Genomic DNA, 26,421 nt, shown 5'->3' on the forward strand with positions numbered 1-26,421 from the left:
AGAGGTTCTTTTTCCATTCTCAGTCCTAGATCCAAAGATTTAAGAGAGAGAGGACCGGGACATGTAGAGTGGAAGAAGCTGTTAATGACTTCCCTGGCTTCTTGATTTCCTTCTACTTCAAATGTCCTTTCACTTGGCACTTTCTGTGTGCTAGAACCTGATGCTGCAGAGGTAACGAAAAGACAGTCTTTCCCTGGGGTATTATTAGATAGGCAAGGTAGGGCTGCCGTGGTTGTACTGCTGGAGTCATCTGTGGCTTGTAGTTTAAGGAGTAGGAGCAAGGCACCACCAGACATGTAAGTCATTGCCAAGCCCTGTGTAGACTGTCTCCTCTAACTGCCCGTTTCCTGTGTCACAATCCATATTCTTCTCTCTCCTTGGACTGTTTTAGATGTCTCTTATCTGAGGCTACTCTGTTTCAATTATAACCTGCATGCTTGGCTTGATGCCACCACTATTCCCCTAACTCCAAATTGAGAAAATGAAAAATTGCCTTCCTGCTTAGAAAAGCCACGTAAGTAATAATGATACTTTCTGCTTAGTCTGAGCTGGTTACCCAGCTGGCTTTCCTGCGCTCATACACTCGGGGAGGTCCATCAGCAACCCCGAAACCACAGCCAGGTCTACCCTGCTGCCCAGGTGTGGTGCACGGCCTAACCACCTGAGTATTGCATCTGGGGACATCACCAGTTCTCCCACTCTCATGACCCCAGGGCCAGCTTTCCTGCCTGCCATAAATTGTGCGGGATGAGGGAGGGGAAGAGGACATCTCTCCCTCATCTTCACTGCCACCCAACAGAGAGGCAGGGCTAGCTCTCCCGGGCTCATGCCCTAGCGGGCTGGGTCACCTGCAATAAGCCCTGTGTTCAGGGCCTGCTCTACTGTGCTGCCCAGGCGAGGGGCAGGGACAGCTCTCTGGAATGCTGCAGCAGGCGAGGGGCAGGGACAGCTCTCCTGCTCTCATGATCCCAGGGCCAGGCCTTGCACCTACTGCAGGTGGTAAGGGGCGAAGGGGAGAAGGTTATCTCTCTTTCATCCTCCCAGAACCAGCTCTCCCACACTCATATTCTCAGGGCCCACTCACCTGTAACTCCTGCAATGTGCAGTGATAACTGAGGGTGAAGTGTCAGCTCTCCTGCTCTCCTGCCTCCCTGGATGCCCAGGTGAGGGGTGGGGGCCAATTCTGCACAGCCTTCAGACATCAGCATGGCTCCCGGTGGCAGCCCAGACCAGGATGTCTGCCAGGCCTTCAGCAGTAACAGACCTGTGCTGCCGCAGGGCCATGGACCCAGATATAGTCCCTAGGGACACCACAGGCCAGGACTCCATCATGGTCCCAGGTAACATCACATCAGGCTGTTCCTCACTACCCTCGAGTCTCCAGTTCTGCCTCTCTTCGTTGTGCCCATATTCTTTTGTTTCTCTTTCTCTTCCATCTTCTCTTAGTGGCATCTCGCGTCTCTGAGTGTCTGGGTCACAGGAGTGGTCTCGAAAGTGCTATGCTCCACTTATGCATTATGACTTGGTTAGGATCATGTTGGGCATGGTCCGTTTCTCCCCCCAACCCAGACCTGCATGTTCCTGGGCTAGTGATCATCTCAGGCTAGCTTCTTGTCTGGGCCCCATAATGCCAGTCTGGTGGTTGTCTTGGGCTTGCTCCTTGCTCCATCCTGCCCTAGTGGCCCTATGTGAGGTTTGTCTCAGGCTCACTCCCTCCTAGGGCCTGTGGTCCTAAGTGAGATTCTTCTAGACTCCCACTTGCAGGGAGCTCCTCTGGGCCTATGCAGCACCTGACTGGTGGTCTCATCTCAGGCTAGCCCCCTATCCAGGGGCCCTGGCCTCTGACTGCTGGTCATCCCAGGCTCCCTTTTTTCAGGGTTTGTTATGCTACCTATCATTCAGATGTTCACAGGTCAGAACCCTGCGTGTAGACACAGCCTGTTCTCTCTGCCGCCTACTGACACACATGTGACATGGCGACCACACCAGCACGGCTTCTAGGGGCAGTTGTTCTTACAGTCTTTCCTCCCCATCTTCCGGAATGCTCCTTGGGCTTTAGCTTTTGGGAGTCACTTTGTGGATATATCCATTGGGACTGGGCTCCACAAGTCTGCATTTTGGGAATCTTGAAAATTATTAATGCTCTGATTAGAAAGTATAAGATCAGTTGCCTCAAAAGGAGACTTTTTCCTTCTTATTTAAAAAACGTTTTTTTACCCCATGAAATGATTTGTTGTAGATATCCTTATTTTAGCTGTATAATCAAGCCCAAGTTAAATAAATTAGAATTTTAAGTAACAGCTTTATGTATAACACTTTTCTAGTTGGTGACCAACTGATAAAAAAATCATCTTTTCTTAGTTTAAATTTATGTTCATTCTATAAAAAATGTTTTTATTACCTATAAGAGCAGCCTATACTTATTTAAATTTTATTTTAGGAGATTATAATGTTACTTTGAAGGAAGTAAATTTTCTAGTTAGATATTTAAGTAATAAAAAAATAAAGAGCTAAGCACAGTGGTGCATGTTTGTAATTCTAACACTTGAGAGGCTGACACTGGCCTGAGCTTTCTAGCCAGACTCTTGTTTAAAAACAAAAAATTGAAACCAGTTTGGGCAGATATAGTGAGGGAAACTGAAATTTGTGCAGTTTTTTTGTTTTGTTTTGTTTTGAGGCTGGGTATCCTTGGCAGACTGGCCTTGAATTCACAATGATCTGCCTGCCTTTGCCTCTCTGAGTGCTGGGATTATGGGTGTGTGCCACCACGGATGGCTCTATGCACAGTTTTTGTATGGTTAAATAATGTATGTATTGTAAATGAGTATTTTTAAACTTAGGCATTAATGAAGTGATGTGGCCATATTGATTAAAAATCTGCACACATGGGATCAAAGTGCATTTTCTGCCTTTGCTTTTCTTCAGTGTAGAGTTTGCTACTGTATGTCCTCTATACAAGGATTGATACTTTTCCTGTTGGTAGGAATGTAGAAAGCCAAAGTTGTTTCTGAACCACTCTGTGAAAGAGCAGTTCATTAAATTCCCTGCAACAACTTAACAAAGTGCCGTTTCCTCAGACCGCTTTGGAACACTTGGGATTTCTCAAAGGTTTGTGACTTTTAACTTACTCAGATCTCTACCATTCTTTTATTATTTTTTTGTCTTTGTATTTAGTAGCATGTTTTCAATATGAAGCAAATACACAGGTTAAGTTTTAAGCTTACAATTGTATAATTTTCTGAGTAGTTAAACTCTGAAGGAACATTAGAAATGTAATTATATGAAATGGCTTTGTTGATAAGCACCTGATCCATCTCTTATTTCTGTGAAAGTATCGTATTTCAGTGAGCGTGGGATCTGTTTTTTGGGCAGACAGCAGGAGAAGGAAAATGACTCTTGTGGCTGGAGAAAGTGCAGTGCATTTTCCCATAGTAGACTCGTTCTTTTTCAGAGGATAATGGATTCCACACTGGTGACTCAGCCTCTTGTGGTCTTACAGGACCAGGCGCGCTATTGATTTTCATCATGGCAGTCTCGGCAATTCTCATACCAAGAAGCTGTTACAAATGGAGGATAACCAGACATTTCCACATTTGGGTTGTAAGAAAAGACTTTACCTCAACTCTTTTGGTCTATTACACATTTTTCTTGCTAGATGAACTATAACCCCTTTGGAAAATGGGTTTAATGCGTTGTTACTTTTTGGTGCATGGATTGTGCCTCATGATCTACTTACTTAATTTAGACAATGAAGCTAAGTGTATTTTAAGAGTGGGAAAGATTCCCTATTACAAACTTTTCCACACACCAGATTCTAGGAATAGTCTTCTTCAGATTGTATTCTGGGCTTCCAGTCAGTTGATTGACCTTTAAGTCCTAATGCCAAATACAAGTTTTGAGTTCCATCGAAGTCAAACATTTCAGAATAAACTTAAAGTAGGTTTTATAAATAAACTTTTGGTGTTGGATAGCTCAGTGTAACAGTACTTGACTCCTATGGCACAAGGCTTTGAGTTTGATCTCCAACCCTCACACAGACACATGAACACACAAAGACACACACAGATAGGACAGACACATGCACAGAGACAGGCATATACACAAACACACACAGACACGACAAACACATTCATAAACACACAAACTGACACAAAGAGACATACACACAGACACACAGATGCATGCACAGATACACACAGACAGATGCGTAGAGTCATACAGACACACTCAGACATAGACACACACACAGAGGAACAGAATTCTTAGTTAAAACCACTCACTTTAATAACTGAGGAAGAAAAAAAAATAACTGAGGAAGAACAAGTGCCTCCTGCTTTACGAGTGTCTCTCTTTCAGGTTTATAAATTGTTCACTGAATAAATGAATGAACTTAGTGTGTGCATGTACATGCCACCACCTGTGTGGGAAGGTCTGTGTAGTTCTTGAGCTTAGGTCACTGAGCCTGGCAACAAGTGCTCTTAATTGCTGAACCAGCTCTCTGGCTCACATTCTTCATTAAAAATAAAAAAAAAAAAGAGCAGAACTATGTAGTGAGCATGGTTTATTCTATTTTAATATTTAATGGATTTGGATATTGTCAAATAGTTGAAACAAAACTTAATTTTGTAGGTTTTTTCCTCCTTTATTACTGGGAATGAACTTTGTGCATACTTTGCAAGCAGTCTTTCTAACACTGAGCCCAGCCTAGGGTAAATTTCTTTCTAAGGTTGTCTTTTCCTTTTGTACACTTTAAAGAACACTACTTGTGTTAAATGTATTTATCATTACAGAATGATTTTATCGTTTGCCCCGGAGATTAGGACTCTTTGGTTATTGACTGTCACTCTTAGTAAAAATTTTGTGGCTGTTTCCCCTTATTATGCCTTATGTTATAGATAGTTTCGTATGTATTATTTAAACTACTTTTGTGGAAGTTAACAACTCTTAGTATCTAGGTAATGTCTTGACTGGGATAAAATTATGTAGCCTTTGGACTCATATCAAGGTCTCATCCTATAGCTCTGATGCACATAGAATTCCAGATTAGTCTCAAACTCACAGGACCCACCTATTTCTTCTTCCTGAGTTCTGGGATTAAAAGCACTGTCATGCCTGAACCTATAACTTGTGTTTTAAAAAAGAGCACAAATTTATATTTTCCTTTTATTTTATTAATTCTATTTGTCTTTTAAGTCCTTTCCCCCTTTCCTGTTAAAGTAATCATCTACGTTCCTGTCACAAAGCAGATTATTGCTATAATTTGAGTCAGTAACTTAAAGTTTGGGGGACCAATGTTTCTTTAGAAATTTTTTATTTAGCTGGCTTTGGTAGTGCAGGCCTGTCATCTTAGCTATTTGGAAAGCTGAGGCAGGAGAATCACAAGTTCAGTGCTTGCCCTGGCATAGAGAGTCAGTCCAGACCAATCTGGGCGACTTAGTTAAATCATGTCTCAAACCGGAAAGTAAAAATGGAGGGGCAAGATGGTCCTGTAGGTAAGGGCTCTTGCCTCCAAGCCTGGTAATCTGAGTTTGATTCCCAGAAGCCTTATAGTGGAAGGAGAGAAGCAACTCAAGGATATTGTTCTTTGGCTTCCACACTTGTGCCATGCCATGGTGTATCCATGTGCCTACATTCATGCATACACACATGTATAGATAAATTAATAAAGATTTAAAATAATTATTTTTAAAAGGTCAATAAACAAGGATTGAGACTATATATGGCTTAATGTGGAATGCTTGCCTGGTATGCATAAAGCCCTACATTTATTCACCAGTACACACACACACACACACACACACACACACACACACACATGAACGCACACATGCATGCACATTCATGTTCTACATCTGAGCAAATGAGTCTCATCTTCATGGCTTTTAAAAAGTGTTTTCTTCAATAGTGTCTGGGGGTTTTAGACAGCGTCAAGTAGATTAGCAGGGCATGGTAATATGCTTCTATATATTATGGTATGTTTTTAAAACGTTCTTTATATAACTTTTCTTTGCGTCTCGCCAAACATTAAATTCTAACTAATTGGTCAGAAAGTTTTGCTGAGCTGTGCAAGATTATTTACATACAAAGTAAGATATGGAGGCAGGCAAGGTAGCCTAGCAGTAGAGTGCTTACCTGGCACGGGTGAGGCCTTGAGTTCAGTCCCCAGTATAAACAGGGGAGGAGGGGAATTGATATCCAAAAGGTCGAAGAAAAGAAAACTCAAAAATTTTTTTCTTATGTTGCAGTTTGCAACTGAGTGCTATATAGAAGTAGCTTATTCTGTGTATAGATGTCACACAGCCCAAAGGCGCCTCAAAAATCATATAGCTGGCAACTTATTTTAATGGATCAGATTACACTTTTTTTTTAAAGGATTTTTGGTATTGGAACTTTACAAATTCAAAGTGGTCCCTCCCTTTCCCCAGTTGAATGAAATTAGTGAAGTGAAGAAGTTTATAGCTAAGGAGTTAGGCCGCGCAGTTCTTGTTGCCCCTCCCCACGTTCAAACAAGCCCACTTGTTCATCACTTGCCTTGTTAATTTATGGGTGAAATGGCCATTACCACATCTCTGTAGCTCCAACCTATATCACTTAAAATGATGCTTGAGCTTATTTTCCAATGTGTGTAGATATTTTAATTTTTTAGGACTTTAAGTTTTTGTGTTGGAAGAAATCTCAGAGAGCATCTATTACGTACTCTTATTTTGTAGATGAATAAACTAGGGTCCAAGGCATTAAATGATGGGTCTAAATCTCTATGTCTCTAAACCATTTTATTTGTTGGAATCCTCAGTGACTTAGTAATGATAGAGACCTTAATTAATGCTGTCTGATTTCAATGTTACTTGGCAAACTACCAGTTCATTAATGTGTTGGTTGTGTTTTATGCTTTCATACTTCATTTAATGGTCAAGTAGTGAAAACTCAGAATTTATGGTGAGTTGTAATTAGCAGTCATTTTTCTAAAACCTATCATTATCTGTAATTTAGAAACACAATGACCAGGAAGCAGTATTAGTGTAAGCATAGTTTTATAAGTTCATATTAATCCATCTGGTAGAGCATAACATTTTAACATACCTTTCAGAGCCACAGTGATAGGAAAAAAAAATGATGGAATTGCTTATTGTCAAAACAAAGAAGTGCTTTAGAAAGGGCTACTTAAGAAGCTGTTTTGCAGCATGAAAACTTTAGCTCTGAGAGACACAATCATGGGGGCTTATCTTTCAGTGACAACTGTTGACTGTCTGGGTTTACACCTGAATGCAGGTGTTGATGTGTTATGCTTCTCAACTTGTTGCGTGGCATGGAAAATAGTTATTTTGCTGGTTATACACAGTACTATCCTGTTTAATGAAGTAAAACCCAACTTTAGTGTAGTATGACAGAGTTGTGTGCATGTGGGACTACTGTATATGTATATATGTATATATATGTGATATTAATATTTTATGTATAAATATTATTTACAACATTTCTTCAAGTTACAATAATCTTCAAGTTCAAAATAGAGAACAAACATCAGACACTTAAGACCTACAGCTAGAGAGATAGAGAGATAGCTCAGTGGTTAAGAGCACTGTCTACTCTTCCAGAGGTCCTGAGTTCAATTCCCAGCAACCACAACCATCCATAATACGATCTGATGCCTTCTTCTGGCATGCAGGTGTACATGCAGATAGAGCACTCATATATAAAATAAATGAATGAATGGATGAATAAATAAACAAATATGTGCAGTGTTGTGGTAGGCATTCTTGTCTAGTGCATCTGTTAACCTCCTTTCCCTTGTTCACAACTTTATATTTATGTCTTTAATAGCATAATTCTGCTAAGGAAGCCTCTGCTATCAGTCAGTCATGTTATTAGAGCTACTTGTCTTTTGACTCTACCCTGTCAGGTAGGTAAATACATGGATAGAGCTCATCACAAGAGCTTAGAAGTTAATGGGTTGTTTCATTTGGAACCCAGACTCCTAGTCACTTGTTTTATGCTGAGTTAGTGAATGTTCTCCTCAAACTTTAGAGCTTACTTGATGAAAGGAAAGAAGATTTGAGATAGATTCAGGAAGCAAGTGTAACATGATTTGTCACATTTGGCTTCTTATGTATCCCAGGCTTGCCTCAGACTCTTTGACAGTTCTGCCTCAGCTTCTCAAATGCTGCATTTACAGATATGTGCCGCCATTCTTTGATCTCATTTGGAATATTTATGGTTATGCGAAGATTTAGTAAAAAATTCCTTTCTGGAAGAGGGCAGGTGATGTATAGGTAGATGAATAAGCAAGTCAGTTAGCAGTAGTGGTCAGTGAAATGATATCCAAGAGATGTTATAAAAAGAGATGTAACTAGAAATGAACTATAATTAGAGAAAAAGTATTAATGATAGAGAGCTGATCATATAGATCAGAGGGGAATCCAAGGGATAAAATATTGGCAGTGCTGGCTCAGAAAGACTTAGTTGGAAATAAGAATGTAACCAGACAGGCTGATAAGTTCTCCAGTGCTGGAGAAGATATTGGGAAGAAAGCTATATACAAGAAGATGTTTAAACAATTAAGAATATTACAGTGATTTTCTAAAATTATTATTGGAAAACAGAATTTTATTGCTCATGACTGCTATTTATAATTCCTGTGAACATAAAAATGCTAGACTTCTTGCTTTTCTGAGGCACTGTGTGCTGTTCGTTTTTGAACTTTTAATTTTTACTATGATTGTGATTCTAGCAGAAATTGGGGAGAGTCTTCATTAAGTATACAATCCTTAAAGTATGGAATATATATGGGACATATATACATTCCATGCATATACATATATATGTATATTCCTGACATATAACAGTAAAGATGTAACTTAATGATTTTTCAATTTTTTTTCATCTTTATTATCTAAAGTTTTTACATTTGTTTTGTGTTTGTGTATGGGTCAATGCACATGTCCCATGGCGTATGTATGGAAGTCAGAGAACAATTTGTAAGAATTGGTTCTCTCCTTTTATCATGTGGGTTTCAGGGATTGAATTCAGGTCATCAGGTTTGGCAGTGAGCACCCATGAACTGCTGAGCCATCTTGTTTAGCCTTATTTGTGTTTTTTAAACTTTTACTTTCCTTCCTTCCTTCCTTCCTTCCTTCCTTCCTTCCTTCCTTCCTTCCTTCCTCCCTCCCTCCCTCCCTCCCTCCCTCCCTCCCTCCCCCTCCCTCCCTCCCTCCCTCCTTCCTTGGACTCGCTTTGTGCCAGGCTGGCCTTGAACTCACAGAGATCCGCTTGCCTCTGCCTGAGTGCTGGAATTAAAGACAAGTGCCACTACACCCGTCTGTTTGGCCCTATCTTTTAAAAATCATTTAAATTTTATTTTTATATGCATTAGTGTGAGGGTGTCAGATGTCTTGGAACTGGAGTTACAGAGAGTTGTGAGCTGCCATGTGGGTGCTGGGAATTGAACCCTGATCCTCTGGAGGAAAAACCAGTGCTCTTAACAGTTGAAGAATCTCTCTAGCCTTGTTTGGCCCTATTCTTAAATTATTATTTTTATTATGTTTTGTTTTCACTGTGTATGTGTAGTGTAAGTGTGTATGAGTGCGAATGAGTTCACACGTGGGCACATACTGTGGAGACCAGAGGTTGATGCCAGATGTCTTCCTCAGTCACTCTCTTGAGACAAAGTATCCCTGAACCCAGTGCTCCTTGATTGGCTGGACTGGCTGGCTAGTGAGCCCCACTTGTCTTTGCTTCTTCCAGCACGTGGCTGCTGGGGACCCGAACCTAGGCCCTTTTGCCTGTTATCAACTAAACTGTATCTCCAGCCCCAATTTTTGTTTTTGATGCTTTTTTAAGAAGACAACTTAATTAATGTAATTAATGTAATGTAATGTAATAGTTCGTTTCACAAATAATCTGTATTACTTCCTCTTTTCCTCATTTTCAGTATCTTGTTTCCCAAAATCTTTGAGAAATGCTCATATATAGGACAACCAGTAGGCTAATGAATATTTAAAGCTATTTGTTATATGATTTTAGATTTATTACACAGGAGTTTTATTAATATAGTTTAATAATCTTGTTATTAAGAACAGTGAATTGGGTAGATGTTTGTTAGAACTTCATATATAATTGAAATCTTGAATCAAAACAAGGGAATAAATAGTCTGAGGAACAGGAGGGCCAGGACATAGCGCAGTTGGTAGAGCACGCCTCACACGCACAAGGCCCTGGGCCGTCTCCGCACCACCAAAGAAAAACAACCCAAACCAAATAAGACACGTGGACAGCGTGCCACATGCCTGTAATCTTAGCACTCCTGAGGCTGAGGCAGGAAGATTGCTATGAGTTTAGGCGACCCGGGCTACATAGTTCCGGGCCAGTCTGCAGGATAGTATGAGGCACCCTTCTTTAACGCCCCTTGCCTTGAAAGAATTAAAAAGTAATAAGAAAGAGATGTTTTCAGATAACATGAAGGAAATATGTTCAGTAGTAAAAACTATTTCTAAGTAAAGCAGGTTTTAGAATTTCCGTTTTAATGTGTAAGATTCTGTTCAGAGCATTGTTTCTTTAAATGAACATTTAAAATATAGTAACAGATGAGGACAATGGTTTCCATATGCTTCTGGAGGTGTTAACAGTGCACTTTTAGATTGGAAATGCAATATAACCTGCACTCTTCTGGAAGGTGAGCAAAAGAGCATGTCATGGTAATATTTACAAGTAACCCTGTGTGTTGTGGATTTGTAACTCCAGTTTTATGAGTTTCTGGAAGCTGCAAATCATTTTTCCACAAAGTGTAGTCTGACATGTGTGCTCAGTCTGGCCTAGTGTTCCCTCCACTACATACAGTTTATCCCTGTGGACTCTCTGTAGGGAGAATCCAAACCATCTTGGGGCTCAGTTTTAAGAGATTTAAGATATCTAAAACAATGAGGATGATAGGGGAAGTAAATAAAACTCATCTGCGAGACCCTTTATGTTCTTAGTGATCTTGAAGGCAGCAACACTTGAATGTTTAATATTGAATGTGTGTGTGTGCATGTGTGTGCTCCTTGCAAGCACATGTGTTTGTATGCTTGCATGAGTAGGGACACAGATGTACATCATTTCTAGGTCATAAGTCATAAATGAGTATTTGACAGGAAGGAATACCAAACTTTTTCCTAATGAGGCTGTATAGTTTTCACTTCTCTGTAAAAATACAGCTTTTCTATGTCTTTGCTGATATTTGCTGCTGTTAGGTTTTTGAGTGGGATTGAATTCAGAGCTTCAAACATCTTAGTCATATCTTTTACCACTGAGTTACAACCAAACCCAGACCTTGTTTTTTTGTTTGTTTGTTTGTTTGTTTGTATTTTAGATATAGTCTAGCTAAGTAATCTAGACTAGTTAAAATTTTGCTGTAAGCCCAGGGTAGCTCATTATTCACAATTCTCCTGCCTTTGTGTTCTTAATGCCAGGATCACAGGTGTGCACTATCACACTAGCTCTTTTCTATTGACTTTTAAAGATATGAAGTACTGTCTACTGTGGTTTTAAAATATATTTCTCCAAATGCTCACCTTTTTATGCACCTTAATAATTTCTGTGTCTCCTCATCTAATGCTCTTAAAGGCTAGAACCTGGTCTCTTGTCAGGCTGTTTTTATTTTGGTCATTTTCTTCTTGGATCTACTTGGATTTGATAATCGCCCACAAATTAGTTCACCCACTTTAGCCTTTGCTCCCTCTGGTCTCTTTGGCTTTTTCCTCTCATGGAGGAAAGGCCAGTACCTTCTGTGATCTTACTTTAAACTTTCCCATATCAGTGTTCCCCTTGCCATCTTCCTCCATGGACGACCACTGTGTTTCACCCTGGTAAGCCTTTTTCACAGGCTTAGCATCTTCTGACACTTTGTAGTTTACATCCCATGCTGGAGTATAGGCTTAATCAAGGCAGAGGTCATTGTTTGGTCACTGAGGAACTCCTAGTGTTTCAAACAGTGCTAGCTATTTTAGTAAGTAGCTAATAAATATTTGTGTATGAATTTGGTAAATAAATGCCCATTTTTTTATGGTATAAACTTTTTACGTTCAAGTATTTTAGCTCTCTGAAGAAATAGAAATTTTCAGTAAAATTAAATCAAGGAGACAGTGTTATACTTGTTTTCAGCCACAACAGAAGCTTTTGCTTTCCTTTGTCAAATCCTTATTTAGATGAGTTGAGGAATATTTCTTTGGTTTTGTGAGGCAGGATCCATGTTCCCAGGCTGGCCCTGTATGTATGACCCTCTTTCCTTGGCCTATTGAGTGTTAGGATTGAAGGTCGCTACCAGTATACTCAACTTCTAAGTGCACATTCAAATTAAAAAGAAATACATTTAAGTTAATGAATTATTTGTGTATGTGTGGTGGTCAAAGCACAGCTTTCTGGAGTTGGTGCTCTCTCTCACCTTTACTTTGTTTCCACAGATACAGCTTACATTGTCAGGCTCTTTTAGCAAGTGCCTTTGCCCACTGAGCCATCCACTTGGCCCTTGATGAGTTTTATGATACAGTAATCACTATAGAATTTACTTTGATATATTTTACTTCTTGTGTTGCTGGAGATCAGGGCCTACCATTGACTAGACCCATGGACTGGGGAATTTGGAATTAAGATAAAAATAAGCTGTACATCAGAAACTCAGATTGCATTGTTTTAACCACAGAGAAAGATAACCTTAATTCAGGTTTGTCACAAATTGGACAATCTTATGGTTTAAGAATCAGAAGCCAAACTGAGTATTGCTCTTGGTTGTGTTGTCCTAGTAGAGATCAAGGAGTTTTAGGGTAGAAATTAAAAATAACAGCAAGGCTCTACAGTAGCTGAATAAGCAAAGGAAGGAAGGAAACCAAGGTTAAAGAGTTCTGGTTATTTACTTACTAATTAAATGTTCAGTTTCTGGTTAGGGTCTTGTTATGTAGCCCAGTCTGTCTTTGAACTCACAATTTTCTTGCCTTAGCTTCTCACATACTGGGATTCATACAGTCTATAGCCTGGCTGAGACACTTTGAGAGTTGGCGCTGCTGTGTTTGATATTTTTTATTTTATTGTGAAGGGGTTACATTTATTCACCAAATGATTGTTCTCTACATGAGGTATAATAGTGAGCTTAGCAAGAGTGATCCCTGTGTTTGTGTGGTGATTTAGTTTGGAAGCTTAACAACTAAAAAACCATTGAGGTCAAGTGTCATGCATAGCTCTTGCTTTGTAGTCCCAGCACTTGTGAGGGACTGGAGGATAACTGTGAATTTGAGGCCAGCCTGGGTTGCATGAGAACCCATCTCAAAACAAAACAAAAATTATTGAGTCAGTCTTCTTGGCTCATGCCTGTAAACCCCAGCACTTGGGAAGCTGAGGCAGGAGATTGCCAAGAGTTTAAAGCCTATTCTAGGCTACCTTTCTCCCTCCCCTTCTCCTTAGAAAAAGGGACTTCCTCCCTCCCCCAACCCACCTGGAACATCAGGACTAAGCACATTCTTCCACTGAGGCCAGACAAGGCAGCCCAGCTAAAGGAAAGTGATCAAAAAGCAGGCAACTGAGTCCATGTCAGAGATAGCTCCCACTCTACTTGCTAGGGGACCCACATGAGACTAAGCTGCCCATCAGCTAAATATGAGTAGGGCGCCTAGGTCCAGTCCATGCATGCTGTTTGTTTGGTGCTTCCGTCTCTGTAAGCCCCCATGGGCCCAGGTTAGTTGACTCTTTTGTTCTTCTTGTGGCTTTCTTGTCCCCCTCTGGGCCCCTCTACCCTTCTTTCCACTCTTTTACAAGACTCCCAGAGCTCCACCTAATGTTTGGTTGTGGGTCTCAGCATGTTTGGATCTGCTGCTGGGTGAAGCCTGTCAGAGGACATTCATGCTAGGTTCTTGACTACAAGCATAGCGGAGTATCATTACTAAGTGTCAGGAGTTGGCTCTCTCCCATGGGGTGGGCCAGTCTTTGGCCATTCTTTCGATCTCTGCTTCATCTTTTTCCTGTACACTTTGTAGGCAAGGTAATTTTTGGGTTGAAGGTTTTGTGGGTAGATTGTACTCATCCCTCCAGATGCCCCTCAACTGAAGAACAGATAAAGAAAATGTGGTACATTTATATAATAGAATATTGCTCTGCTATTAAAACAAGGGAATCATGAAATTTGCAGGCAAATAGATGAAACTAGAAAAAAAATCATTCTTAATTAGGCAACCCAGATCCAGAAAGACACACATGGTATGTACTCACTTATAAGTATGCATTAGCCATAAAGTACAGGATAACCATGCTACAATCCAGACTCAAAGATAAGTAACAAGGAGGTGAAGGGAGGATGTTTGACTAGCACTAAGAAGGGGAAATAGAATAGACATCAGAAGTGTATGAAGAGAGGGAACTGGGTTGGAGAGGGTGTGGGAAGGGGAATGAGGTGGGAATAAGGTGTGAGGATCAAAGGTGAGAGGGTGGGAGAGATAAGGGAAACCGATGGGGCATCTCTGAGAAGAGCTGGAGACCTGAGACAGGGTAGGCCCCTGGGAGGACATGGGGTGACTCTAGCTGAGATTCCTAGCAGCTGAGAATACTTCCTAGCCAGGCTTACAAATTGTTAAAAGTATAGGGGCAGTAAGGGAAGGGAAACTCCCATATCCAGGAAGGCTGGAGGAGCAGGTGCTTCTGTCATTGAAATAGGGGGTACGTGGAAAGGCTGGGAAGGAAACCTGGCATTAGCTGCTGATACTTGTGGGTTGCCCAGCATTTCGGAAAGGAGTGATGCGTCTACCGATTTTTTTGCTTATAAAACTTTTGTAGATATTGCTCTAGGCAGAATGAAAACTGAAGCCATGCTGGAATAGATTTTGCTTCTATTCTAAATGTAAATGTACTTCCCAGATCTGGAGAGCACAAAATGATGGAAATAGTGTAGAGATGCGACAAGACAATCTGCACAGATAACTGACAGACTAAATAATGTGGCCACCAACTTCTGAGCGGGTGGTGGAAAAGGCTACTCTAAAGTGGAGATATTATTGGATACATCAATACAATAAGAGTTTTTTTTTCTGACTTACAAGAGTTATATTTAAATTGGAATAACATTACTTTTTCCAGTGGGTATCTGCAAAAATAACATTTCATTAGAGAGTGATCAGAGGAGGCAGCTGTAGGAAGATTTGGAAGAAGTTTCTAGGAGAAAAGATAGGTACCAGGACAAGAGTGATCTTGGTATGTTGGAAGGAAATAAAAAGGGAAAGTTTGATAGAGCTGAATCTACAGAGGCAGTACAGGACTCTGCTTTTAAGATCTTCAAGAGTATATGGGAGGTATTTGTATTTTATGCTCTTTAGCACAAGACAGTATTGAGTCATGAACAAATACATGAATGAGCTAGTTTTCATTTTAGAGCAGCTGTTACACCTAAAATTTTGGTGGTAACATGGCTGGAAAGATGGCTCAGTTGTTAAGAGAACTGGCTGCTCTTCTAGAGGACCTGGGTTCAATTCTTAGTAACTGTGGTGGCTTACAACCATCTGTAACTCCAGTCCCAGGGGATCTGACAAACTCTTCTGGGCTCCGGGGCTACCGGGCATGCATGTGGTGCACAGACACACATGCAGATCAAACATTCACACAAAGCAAGCAGACAAATAAATTATTATTGTTTTTTGGGGGGTGTCCTTGACGAGGTTAAAGGGCAGTAGTGTGGAAGTAAGGAAGCAGTTGGAACCTTTCTTTAGTGCTTCTTCAGGCAATAAGTGACACTGGTGTATTGCAGCAGAGATGGACAAAATTAGGTATATTTTAGCTATTGAATTAATCAGGCTTTATATAAATTAAATGTGGGAAAGCAGGAAGAAAGAATCCATGGAAGCCTCCTAGGTTTTTAGCCATAGCAACTGGGTGTATAGCAGTAGTGTTTACTGAGCTCACCCTTTCTAGCTCTTTATGAATTCTGGCGGCCTGTTTCAACTCAGCTGCCTGGCTCAAAACTCCTCTTCATGCTGACTGATTCAAACTGGCTTTTCTTAGCTTCTGACTGAGTTGCTCTGGTTGGCCTCATAGTAACTTTGGCAATATGTTCTAATCTTCTGTCAGCTTCTCATTCTTTGGCTCATTTGATTCACCTGTGTTTAGCTTGCTCTCTCTGCAACCTGTCTCTGTACAACTGTCCCAATAAAACTGGGTTCTCCTCCTCCTCTCTCTCCTTATGCTCTCCCCCTCTTATGTGGTTTCTCTTTCCTCCCTGTTCAGTCAGAGTTGGGCATCTTTTATTCTGTCTCATTCTATCAAATTTTTCTCTGATTTGGTACTTTGCCCCTCAATTAGATATCTATCACTTTCAAACATCCGTGCTTCTTTTGCAAACTAGCTTTATCATCATTGTTTGGGATTAAGGTGTGGGCATGTCTGTATTCCAGCCGGAGTTGCCATGCTGTTGGATTAAAATTTTTTTACACAGTTGAGTAAAAATAACTCTTCTCTGTTAATTAATCATTGGCTTTGGTAAAATTGAGAATATTGGTAAGTTCTTTAGAAATATTTCAGGGGAGGGGCTGGAAAGATGGCCCAGTTGGTAAAGCATTTGTTGCTCAAGCATGAGGACCTGAGTGGGTTCTTCTACACCCACATACAAACTGCCATGACACTGTGCTTGCAATCCCAGTGATAGAGTGTACAGGAAGATCCCTGGGGGAGTGGCCAGTCTGCCTAGCCAGCAAGTCACACACATATACACCTTACCCCATCCCACCTCACCCCGTACATACACATACACCTTTACACCACACCACACCACACCACACCACACCACACCACACCACACCACACCACACATACACACCCCACCACCACACCTCACCCACACCACACATAAACATACCCATACCAAGCCACACACCCACATGCGCACATCCCCCCACCACACCACACCACAGCACAACACACCACACCACAGCACAGCACATCACATCACATCACATCACATCACATCACATCACATCACCACACCACATCACACACACACACACACATCACAATACACTATACCACACCTCATGCACAAACAAAGTGTTTCAGTGGAAAGTCAGGAAAGGAAAATTGATCATAAAGAGTTCAAAGGATAATGGGAGGAAAGGCAGTGAAAACATTATATAGACAACTCTTCCTTCTATAATTTTGCTTTGAATGAGAACAGAGAAATTGTGTGGTATCTGGAAAGGAACTAAAGAGCCAGGTTTTTGTTTTGTTTTGTTTTGTTTATTTGTTTTGTTATTTCAGTTTTTTGTATTAGTGGATGAATGTATGCTATTAAGAACAACTCAGCAAGCCAAGTGCACACTTGTAGTCCCAGCACTCGGGGAGGCAGAGGCAGGCAGATCTCTGTGAGTTCAAGGCCATTCTGGCTTATAAAGTGAAACCAGGACAGTCAAGGCTACACAGAGAAGCTCTGTCTCAAAAAACAAAAACAAAAACAAAAAAAAACCCCAAAAAACAAAAAACAACCCCCCCTCAAAAAAAACAACAACAACAGAAAAACAAAACAAAACAAAAAACCCAAAAAACAAAAACCAAAAAACCTTAGCAGAGAAGGCATTCATAGTGCAGGGCATGGACAATTGCAAAGCTAAAGTACTTGAATAGAGATTAGTGAATGGGATACAGGGCACAAGTGCTGGGAAGGGACCAGTTAGTTAGCAGTGGGGATGGTTTTGTTTTGTTTTGTTTTTTTTTTTTTTTTTTTTTTTTTTTCATTTTGCTGTGAAGCAGTGTGGACATATAGACGGCTAGACTGATGGAGTCAGTGTTCTGAACCGAAGTGAATTTTGTCTGAATAATCTTTATTAACTTATTTTGAGGCTAGGTCACCACTTCTAGGTGACATTGGATCAGGACATTTATATATAAGGGGAGAAAAGAAAAGCTACGATATTTTTCTCAGAGAACAGGGAAATAAATATACTTAGAAAGTGCAAAAGGAATGTCTGGCAGTGTTGAGTGATTGAATTCAGTCTGTAAGATTACAGAAGGATTTTCTCCAGCAAAAGCCAGCTGCTCAGATGCATCTGGATAGGTGGATAGGCTTGCCGGCTCCAGATGCCTATGGGACAGGTGGTAGAACAGCGGAGGGAAGAGTGTTCAATGTGCAGTCTAAGTTTGTGTAGGCATGAAGTCAGGACCATGAGGGGAATGGTGGTGGCGTCATTATAGGGGAGTTCCTGGGAAATCAAATGTCCTACTTACTGCGCCTCATCCGGAAAAGAGGAAGAGGTATTAGAGAGTAGACTCTTAGAAACAGGTTGCAGGGGAGACAGCCACCAATGACTAGATTGAGGGTTGAAGCTGTAGTTACAGGTGGTGAAGGTCTAGATAAGGAGAATGGGCAAGACTCATTGACATTAAGAAAGTCAAGAAAATGAGTCCCAAGAAAATGATGGCTGGCTCATTTGTGAGTATGCTTGAGTTTCCAAAAATGATGGTGGTGACAGTGGGGAGTGGGGACATCATAAGGCAGATACACAAACTGTTGAGGGTGGAAAGAGTGAGTATTCCATAATACTCTCTGAGGTAAGTGTGGTGGGTTCCAGTTGCAATGCAGTACTGGTTGAAATATGTGCAGAGAGTGTGTGTGTGTGTGTGTAGATCTGATCAGTGTCACATGAACAGTTAGGTGTCAGATGTTAGATTGTGACCTTGGTGACAGTTTAAGAGCTGTGTCATGTTAAGAACCTGAGGCTGTGGTATGGCTCAGGGGTTGAGGACTTGCCTCACATGTGTGAGGCCCTGAATTTGATTGCTAGCACAGTGCCTCTGCCCCCAAAGTTAGCACTTGAAGGTATGTCTTTAGGAAAGTAGCGCTCTAGGTCATGTGTATGTGTTTCTCTCTCTTTATAATCCCATTGGCTTACATACAACATTTTTTTTAAGAAGGTAGGCACATCACTTGGAGATGACTTATCCTTTCTTCTTCTTCTTCTTCTTTTTTCCCCCCTTAATTTTGAAGGATTCGCATGAACCCAGTTATAGGTATTTGATTTGATGTTATATGCTTTTGCATACTTTAATGACCTTTTACATTTTTCAAATGCTATTCTTTTTATTCATTTATTTTTTTGAGACAGGTTTTTATGTAGCTCAGGTTGGTCTTGAATTTCTGTCTTATGCTTCCTCCTGAGTACTGGAATCACAAGTATGTGTCATCATCCTCGGCTGTTTACCTTTTATATAGGTGTTTATTTATCCATCCATCTATCCATCCATCCATCCATCCATTTATTTTTGAGACAGGGTTTCTCTGTATAGCCCTGGCTGTCATGGAACTCATTCTGTAGACCAGGCTGGCCTTGAACTCAGAGATCTGCCTGCCTCTGCCTCCTGAGTGCAGTGGTTAAAGGCATGCACCACCATTGCCTGGCTTTTGAGACAGGTTCTTACTTTGTAGTGTTGGCTTCCCTGAAGTTGCTATGTAGACCAGGATGGCATAGAACTTAGAGAAACACACCTGCTTCTATTTCCTGAGTGCTGTGATTAAGGGTGTGTGCCACCATGCTGGGTTATGTTGGAATTCTTTAAATTGCTATAATTAACCTGATGATCTCCCTGCCAACTTCATTCATATATATTGCTAGAAATAAAATACTGGATTGCTAATATATGTATCTGTGTTATTTTTACAAATATTCTAGTGGCAAAGTTAGTATAAGAAGCAGAGTATATGATAATAATGTAATATTCATGTAAGATGGTTGTGTCAGTTGGTTGAATTTAATGGGTTGGGTTCCAGGCTAGATCAGAGCTACCTGAGAGTTCATTTCTATTGGCAGTGCCCAGGATTACTATATATTTTTGTGTAAAAGTATCTTTTATTTGTGTCTGTAATTGTCATTTCGGAGGCTTACTTCCTCCATCTGCTAACCTTAGGCCTATTTTAGATTGTATGGAGGCTAGCAGTTTCCTGGACTAGGCCTAGGTTAGCAGATGGAGGAAGTAAACCTCTGAAATGACAATTACAGTGATGAATAAAAGATGCTTCACATATGGCGCTCAATGTGGTTAGAAGGATAATTCAATGAGATTGGAGAAGAAAGCCCACCAACACTGCAGATAACAGAGGACATCTGACAGAAACATTGCAGAGGATAGGAGACATCTGGTGAAAGCAGCAGAGGAGAAGTTCACCGGGGGATCATCTCCAGAGGAAGCATCGGTTCTTTGAGTTAGGCTGACTGCCCAGAGAGACTCAGGAGATCCCAGAGCAATGGGAGCCGTGTCTGGTGTAGATGCAGGAGCCTCAGAGACAGTGAATCATCATCGAATACAAGGTTGTGCCTACATTTCCACAGGTGATGAAAGACTATAGGTTCTATCAAAATTGATGAAGATTTTGATCTGAATAAGAGAAGCCGTCACATGAAAGAAAGGAAGGAAGAGACACAGAAAGACAGCAGTATAGTTAGTGCAGAAAGCAGATCCTCCATTGTGCATGGAGGCAGCTCAACAAGCCAGCTGACGAAAGACTGGTCATTCTCCAGACTGGCAGATTGGAAAGAAAGCCCTGATGCTGAAGTGGACTGTTGCTGAAGACAGATGATCAGGATCATTGAATCAACAGATTTTCATAAGGACATTTGGAATGTTAGGTTAGTGGAATTGATAATTGTTTCTGTTATAAAAGTTAAACTGTGTACAATTTTTAGCTTAAACAGAAAGGGGGAAGATGTAGAGGAATTTAAATTCAGAACATGACTACTTTGGCAAGAGACCACATAGAAAGACCTTCTAGGTTTGTGTGATCTAGCTGGAATACAGACACACTTTCCTAGGAGACAGAGGCAAGCAGAGCTCTGAGTTCAAGGCCAGTCTGGTATAGAGCAAGTTTCAGGTAAAGAAAAAGTTTAGGTTTGGGCTTGGTGGTACATGCCTTTAATCCCAGCACCTAGGAGACAGAGGCATGTAGATCTCAGAGTTCTGTTCAGTCAGTTGGGTTGAGTGGGTAAGTTGAGACACAGTGCAGTGGAGTTGAGTTTGTGGCAGTTCTGTTTCATGGAATTCAGAGGCTGTTTCACTGGGAGAATTATATACAGGTTGAAGCGAGAACAAGCTAGACACAGGTGAAGACAGAATAAGCCAGAGAATGAGAAGGAGCCATAAGATTAGAACAGATAGCTAGAGTTAATTTGAGGCCAAGCAGAGCATTTCAGTGAGAAACTGAAAGAAACTAGTTTGAATCAGTCAGCTTGGAGAGGAGTTTGAGCCAGAACAGCTGAATTGAACTAGCCAACCAGAGCTCAGGAAGAGCTAGAAAGGGTGAGCTTATTCAGTAGTAAGTCTCAGAAGATGAAAACATTCTAGGCCTAGGTTAGATTATATGGAGGCTAGAAGCTTTCAGGAATAGGCCTAGGTTAGCAGACAGAGGCAGTAAACCTGTGAAATGACAATTATAGAGATGAATATCAGATACTTTTACATTCTTTAAGCTCTTTTTTGGACTTTATTAAGATGCTTTCTGACATTGTGACAAAATACCTGAGAATATAAACTTAAAAAAGATGAAAAGGCTTATTTTGACTCAGTGTCAGAGGTTACTTGGTTCAGAACATTGAGCCTATGGTAGCATAGTAAGTAGTACATCTTGATAAGAGTACATGGTGCAGGAGCCCTTTTTATTCATGGTGTTCAAGAAGCACAGAGAGGTACTTGGGAGATGGCTCAGCTGGTGAAGCGCTTGCCATGCAAGTATGAAGATCTGGAGTTCTCTTCCCTAAATTCCATTCATTAGGCTCTACCTCCCTGACTTTTTAGTAGTACCATATGCTGAGGACAGACAGACCTTTGGAGGACTTTTAAGATCTATGCCTAACCTGCCAATAGTATGCTGGTTTTGATTATTTACAGAGTCGAGAGTTACCGTTTAATCTTACTGTGCCCGCATAGCCTGTGAATAATGGTTGTGAATAGAATGTGAATTGACAGTAAAATCTCTGGTCTAACTTCTACTCCTTCCTCCTCATTAGGACAAGGAGCTTTAGTCAGGTAAGTATAATAGAGCCCTGGTGTCTGTTCTCACCTGCTGCTCATTTCATTGATTCCTAGATTTGTAGTTGGGGTAGATAAGCATGGTAGCGGCAGAAGTCTCCAGTTGTCAGTAGGGAAAAGTCAAGTGAAAACATAAACCTGTGCCTTTCTCTGCTCTGAAAAGTGCAGCTGTCCTACTCTGAGTTAACACATTTGTTGGATATAGATTTGATTTTCTGTCCACTGCTAATTCTACATTCTGAGGAGTTACAGTGTGGGATCTTGAGTAAAACTTGTACTGTTTCTTGCCAAGAGTCCTACATTATAGGAAAGGATTAAAGCAATGAGCCTCACTTTGAAAATCTATTGGTTCAACTCAGTGCTGCTCTATTCATGGCCCTCTGGTTGATGTAGAAGTTAAATTTTAGTCTTATAAAGATACAGCTGAAAAGCAAGCATGGTGACACATACCTGTAATCCAGCATTCAAGAGTCAGAAGCAGATGGTGAGTTTAAAGACATCCCGAGTTAGAAGATGTCCCGAGTTATGCAGCAAGACTCTTTCAAAACGGGAAAAAGCTTGAGGTGCCTGATTGGAGGTAATTGTCTGCAGGAATTAGCAGCATCTTTCAGGATCCCTACTATATATTTTGAACACATGGCCAATATGTGGATGGCTATTGGATGTCCTCAACAGATAGGATACATGGGTCCTTGAACCCAGGGATGAGAGTGGGCGTGCTCTCACTTGATGCCTTTGTACTTCCTATTCATGTAACTTTAGCCTGTGTGAGTTTAGAAGTCTGGTTACCATAAAGGGAAATGTCCCGCTAGGGGGCAGACACAATGAGAGCTTCTTTAAGATGTGTGTGCATCTGTTCACTTGGGACATCTTGTGCCAAAAGATTACTGGGAAAGCGGAGGAGTCACCCTCCCAGCAATGGTAACCGACTCTCCTATCATGAGGGTTCAGGGAAGAACTTGTCTGGCACTCAAGGGAGCCACTGGAATGTCTCTTGGTGCTCCCAAACCCATTACTGTGCTAAATGTACAAGTGTAGCAGACACAGCCTGCAAAGGGTGTAGAATCAGGCGTTTAGGGCTTTTAGAGATAAGGGTTTGGGTAAACATAATAGCAAGTTGCCATGCCAGCAGCTGTTGGCAGAGGATGACGGGACTCTAGAGTGGGATGATGCCAGTAATGGCCAGGAAATGAACTGCAGCATTGAGGCTGGAGTTTGCATTTCTCTTGAAAAAGTTTCCTGTGGAAAAGAGAAAGACTCCTTAATGAGGTCTTCTGCAAAGGATCCTTCTCTAAGAGACAAGTGTTTTGACTTTTTTGGATAGTTTAATTTGTCTAAGCTACTCATTTTTCTATAGCATTTTATGATTGATTTGTGGAACCCATTTGTAGTCTGAATAATTTATGTGCTGTGGAAAAATTGCCTTTCTTTTGTGGCAGAGCTTTCAGTATTATTGTATCCACCCTTTCACATAGAAGTTAAATTTGTATAAAATGAAATTTATCAGTCTTTTTACATGATTTAAAGTTTTAAAGTTACCTTTAGGGAGTCCCTGCCCCAGTGTTATAGTTATGTCTTCCAATAATTTCATAAAAATTTAAACTTTTCTCTTTTACTTGTTTGTTCAAATGAAATTTATTAAAGATAGACATTTCCCTTCATCCAGAAAGCCAATGATATATCAAGTATTTAACTTATAGTATTCCTTTACACATTGGTTATTATGCTTTCTCTTTCGTATGTCAAATTCTCAGGTATGCATGAGTCTTTTTTTTTTTAAATTTTAATACATAGTCTCACCATCTAGCCCAAGCTATCCTGGAGCTTGCTGGATGTAGCCCAGGTTGGCATTGAACTCACAGTCGTCCTGTCTCAGCCTTCCATGTGCTGCGTTTATAGGCACTAGCCACCCTGCCAGGCTTTCTTTATGCTTTTCAAACTAAAGCCTGTTTGTTTCTCTGCATGTGCTTGTATTTTGATGTTAAAGGAATCCATATACATCTTCTTGGAATGTCAGACTTACCTAGGAAAAAATTAATAAGCAATATTTATCTATAGGTGTTTTTCAGTAAAATATAACATTATAGAGACAAAATTTTCATCCATTTTCTAAAAAAATAAAATGTTATATTTTGTAGAGGGAGGATTGGGGGAACCATTGAGGCTGTGTCAGTCTTTCTGAAAGCACATTACTCTCTGCCTTTTTAGAGTCCCAGTGGAATTGGAAAAAAAGAATATGACTACCTTACAGAAACTGTTTTATCAAGTTTTTTTATTGTTGTATTTCTAAATTGTGAGTATAATGGCTCTTATTTTTGTTGTTCTTTATACTTTGTATTTAGAAATGTCAGTATTTTGTCTTTAAGGCCATTACATTTCTCAAGACCTGGGTCAGTTCAGCCCATTTCTTCTGGGTATTTTGATATTTGTGATTCTTGATATTAGTGTGCCTTTGAATTTTGGTCCCTATTGATTCATTGGAAAGTCTTTGTAATAGTTAATATTCACTGGGAACATATTATGTACCTGGTGCATTTCCGAACCTTTAACCTATGGAAAACTTACAGTTCAGTTATCACGATATAGGGAAGGTTACCTGGGTGCATTAGAAATGACTAAAAGATATTCTCTGCTGCAGGCTAATGTAGATCAAGACCCTGTCTCAAAACCTGCCTTCTGCTGGCCCACAGCTCTGCCTAGTCCCTTCCAGATGTTTTCTTTCTTTTTTAAAAACATTAGCTTTATTTTATTTCCTTCTGAGCTTGGGGTCTTCTTCTTTCCTTCTTTCTTTCTTTTATTCTTTTAAAAGGATCTCACTATTATCCTAAATCAAGGCTCAACCTCCTGAGCAAAAGTGATCTTACTGTATCAGCCCCCAAAGCAGGTGAAACTACAAGCACATGCCTCCACCTCTGTTTGTAAAATTTTAAAAATGAAAATAAGACTCAGAGCTGAGCATGATAACTCATGTCTAATAATCCCAGGAATTGGACGGGAGGCTAAGGCATGAGGATTGCCCAGAGGTCAGCCTGGACTACATAATAAATTCAAGACCAGTCTAGATAAGAAAGTGAGACACTGTCTTAAGAAACTCCCATATAAAATGAATAAATATAAATTAATTACATAAAATTCACCACTTTAAAATGGATAATTCTGTGCATTTTGTACATCTATAGTGTTGTACAAGTATCACCTCTCTCTAATTCCAAAACATTTTTATCACCACCAAAGGAAACCCTATATCTGTTAAGCATTTATTTCTGGTCCTTATTTCTAGTAAATCAGTCTGTTTCTTTGCCTATTCTTTATCTTGCACAAAACAGGATTATGTAATATGTGGCCTTTTGTGTCTTACTCCTTTCACTTGGCATATGTTTTGCAAGGTTCTTTTTCTGGTCGAATGATTCAATTGTGTTTCCACATCACAATTTGTTCTTGTATTCATCCGTTGGTAGACATTTGGGTTCTGCCTTCCTTTTGGTTGTTGTGAACACTGCTGTTTGTGAGCATGCCTGCACATGCATTTGTTTGAGCACCTGTTTTTGGGTGGAATTGCTTGGTCATGTAATAAATGCTATTCTGCTTCTTGATGAACCACCAAGCTGTTTTCCATAACAATTGAACTCTTTTACATTTCCACTAGTAATGTTTGAGGGATTGGATTTCTCCATATTTTGCTGACTCTTTCACATTTAAAAAATTATAATTACCCTTATACATATAAAATAAAGTCATGGTTAAATTTGCTTTTCTCTAGTGACTGGTCATGGCATTCTTTGGTGATTTGTCTATCTTTTTTTGAAGATTTTCCTTTTCAGTCTTTGGTAGTTTTATTATCTTTTTGTCCCTGAGCTATAAGATTTCTTCATCTTCTGTGGAGAGCAGACCTTCATCTTGGTCCTTCCCATTTTATAGATTGTCATTTTACTTCTGAGTAATATCCTCTGCTGCACAAATAATTTTTTTAAAAATTTGCTCTTCAAGATAAGAGTTTCTCTACATAGCTCTGCCTGTCCTAGAACTTCCTCTGTAGACCAGGCTGGTCTCAACTCAGAAATCTGCTTGCCTCTGCCTCCTGAGTGCTGGGGTTAAAGAGGTGTGCCACCACATCTGGCTCCTGTGCAAGGTGTGTGTGTGTGCACACGCGCGTGATGTGTATAGATGGCTGCAGAGCCCAGACTATCACTTCAGATGCCCTGGAGCTGTAGTTAGAGGTGTTTGTGAGATGTGTGATGAGGGTGCTGGTTACTGAACTCTAGTCTGCTGGAAGAACAGCAAGTGCTCTTATCATAGAGCCAGCTGTCCAGTCCCTGCTGCACAAATTCTTAAAAGTTTGACAACTTTCACGTGGCTTCTCCTTTTTTTTTTTAATTTTTTATTGTTGTTGTTGCTATGTTTTTGGTGCCA

General features: G+C 40.4%; 1 protein-coding gene and 1 non-coding gene across 2 annotated transcripts in view; one reads left to right on the forward strand and one right to left on the reverse strand.

The window, feature by feature from the left end:
- The window catches only part of Mnat1 (MNAT1 component of CDK activating kinase), a 154,854-nt gene that overhangs the window by 16,205 nt on the left and 112,228 nt on the right, over positions 1-26,421 (forward strand). The window lies entirely within an intron of this gene.
- Positions 1,879-2,008, reverse strand: LOC132655659 (small nucleolar RNA SNORA17). The gene has a single exon (XR_009593450.1). It is a non-coding gene; the product is annotated as a small nucleolar RNA SNORA17 (small nucleolar RNA).

Source organism: Meriones unguiculatus, chromosome 7, assembly GCF_030254825.1.
Source record: "Meriones unguiculatus strain TT.TT164.6M chromosome 7, Bangor_MerUng_6.1, whole genome shotgun sequence".
Lineage (NCBI taxonomy): Eukaryota > Metazoa > Chordata > Mammalia > Rodentia > Muridae > Meriones > Meriones unguiculatus.